At 41.1% G+C, this 2,500-nt stretch overlaps 1 long non-coding RNA gene across 4 annotated transcripts; it reads left to right on the forward strand.

Annotated features, from left to right (window-relative positions):
- Positions 1-192: 192 nt before the first annotated feature.
- LOC139025668 (uncharacterized) lies at positions 193-1,171 on the forward strand. 4 transcript variants are annotated; one of them, XR_011477280.1, is made up of 4 exons: positions 193-265; positions 559-603; positions 673-901; positions 1,081-1,116. It is a non-coding gene; the product is annotated as an uncharacterized lncRNA (long non-coding RNA). The 4 variants fall into 4 exon arrangements; XR_011477282.1 differs by lacking the exon at positions 193-265 and adding an exon at positions 1,154-1,171 and having other exon boundaries at positions 416-603; positions 1,081-1,102; XR_011477279.1 differs by lacking the exon at positions 193-265 and having other exon boundaries at positions 416-603.
- The last annotated feature ends 1,329 nt before the right edge of the window (positions 1,172-2,500 follow it).

Genomic DNA, 2,500 nt, shown 5'->3' on the forward strand with positions numbered 1-2,500 from the left:
ACCTTCATAAAACCAGTCATAGCCCTTTATAAAACCAGTCATAAGACCTTAATAAAACCAGTCATGCCCCTTCATAAACACCAGTCTAGCCCTTCATAAAACCAGTCATAGCACCTTTATAAAACCAGTAATAGCACCTTCATAAAAACAGTCATAGCCCCTTTTATAAAACCAGTCATAGCCCTTTATAAAACCAGTCATAGCCCTTCATTAAACCAGTCATAGCCCCTTTATAAAACCAGTCATAGCACCTTCATTAAACCAAGTCACTAGCCCTTTTAAAACCAGTCATAGCCCCTTTATAAAACCAGTCATAGCCCCTTTATAAACCAGTCCATAAGACCTTAATACAACCAGTCATAGCCCCTTCATTAACCAGTCATAGCCCCTTTATAAAACCAGTCATAGCCCTTCATAAAACCAGTCATAGCCCTTTATTAAACCAGTCATAGCCCCTTTATAAAACCAGTCATAGCCCCTTTATAAAACCAGTCATAAGACCTTAATAAAACCAGTCATAGCCCCTCATAAACCATCTAAGCCCCTTTAAAAAACCAGTCATAGCCCTTTATTAAAACCAGTCATAGCACCTTCATAAAACCAGTCATAAGACTTTATAAAACCAGTCATAGCCCCTTTATAAAACCAGTTATAGCGCCTTCATAAAACCAGTTCATAGCACCTTCATAAAACCAGTCATAGCCCTTCATAAAACCAGTCATAGCACCTTCATAAAACCAGTCATAGCCCTTTATAAAACCATCATAGCCCCTTTATAAAACCAGTCATAAGACCTTTATAAAACCAGTCATAGCCCCTTCATAAAACCAGTCATAGCCACCTTCATAAAACCAGTCATAGCACCTTCATAAAACCAGTCATAAGCCCCTTTATAAAACCAGTTCATAGACTTATAAAACCATCAATAGACCTTTAATAAAACCAGTCATAGCCCCTTCATTAAACCGTCATAGCCCCTTCAAAAACCAGTCATAGCACCTTCATAAAACAGTCATAGCCCTTTATAAAACCATCATAGCCCTTTTATAAAACCAGTCATAGCCCCTTTTATAAAACCAGTCATAGCCCCTTTATAAAACCAGTCATAGCCCCTTTTATAAAACCAAGTCATAGCCCCTTTTAATAAAACCAGTTCATAGCACCTTCATAAAAACCAGTCATAACATTGTTATAAACCAGTGTTACCCATGAGATCATGTTTCAGTCTTGTCTTGGCAGAGAATACAACATGTTAGCCTCACATGAAATACGATTGGTGCCGCAGGACAGAACTCACTCTTGGTGCATGTGTGTGTGTGTTGTGTGTGTGTTGTGTGTATGCGAGCAAGCGCGTCTGTTACAGCTGGTGGCTCGGATCCTGAACTTCTTGCTCCCGTTTGTCATCACCATATTCTGTGGTCACCTTGCAACGCAGAGGCTGGCGGATACGCACTGGGCTCTGCGGTATTACCCACAATTATCTACTCTGAGTAGTTCTCTGACTGGCGTGTATAACCATCACATGATAGATTGGTGTGATCTCTAAACAGTTGCAGTTAGACAGACAGACAGACCAGACAGACAGACAGACAGACAGACAAGACAGACAGGACAGAAAACAGACAGAAAAACGACAGACAGACCAGACAGGACAGACAGACAGACAGACAGACAGACAGACAGACAGACAGACAGACAGACAGACAGACAGACAGACAGACAGACAGACAGAAGTAGACAGACACAGAAGGCAGACAGACAGACAGACAGACAGACAGACAACAGAAGCAGACAGCAACAGACAGACAGACAAGACAGACAGACAGACAACAGACAACAGAGCTATGACTGGTTTTATAAAGGGGCTATGACTGGTTTTATGAAGGGGCTATGACTGGTTTTATAAAGGGGCTATGACTGGTTTTATTAAGGTCTTATGACTGGTTTTATAAAGGGGCTATGACTGGTTTTATTAAGGTCTTATGACTGGTTTTATAAAGGTCTTATGACTGGTTTCATAACAATGATATGACTGGTTTTATGAAGGTGCTATGATTGGTTTTATGAAGGTGCTATGACTGGTTTTATGATGGGGCAATTAATGTGTTACTGATTTGATTCTGTGTTGCATCTATAAGTGACAGTGACTCCAGACAAACACTACATAACCAACAGTATGTGGACACCTGCTCATCGAACATCTCATTCCAAAATCAATGCCATTAATATGGAGTTTGTCCCCACTTTGCTGCTATAATAGCCTCCACTCTTCTGGGAAAGCTTTACACTAGATGTTGGAACATTGCTGCTATAATAGCCTCCACTCTTCTGGGAAGGCTTTCCACTAGATGTTGGAACATTGCTGCTATAACAGCCTCCACTCTTCTGGGAAGGCTTTCCACTAGATGTTGGAACATTGCTGCCATAACAGCCTCCACTCTTCTGGGAAGGCTTTCCACTAGATGTTGGAACATTGCTGCTATAACAGCCTCCACTCTTC

This window comes from Salvelinus sp. IW2-2015, unplaced genomic scaffold (genome assembly GCF_002910315.2).
Source record: "Salvelinus sp. IW2-2015 unplaced genomic scaffold, ASM291031v2 Un_scaffold3041, whole genome shotgun sequence".
In the NCBI taxonomy this organism is placed as follows: domain Eukaryota; kingdom Metazoa; phylum Chordata; class Actinopteri; order Salmoniformes; family Salmonidae; genus Salvelinus; species Salvelinus sp. IW2-2015.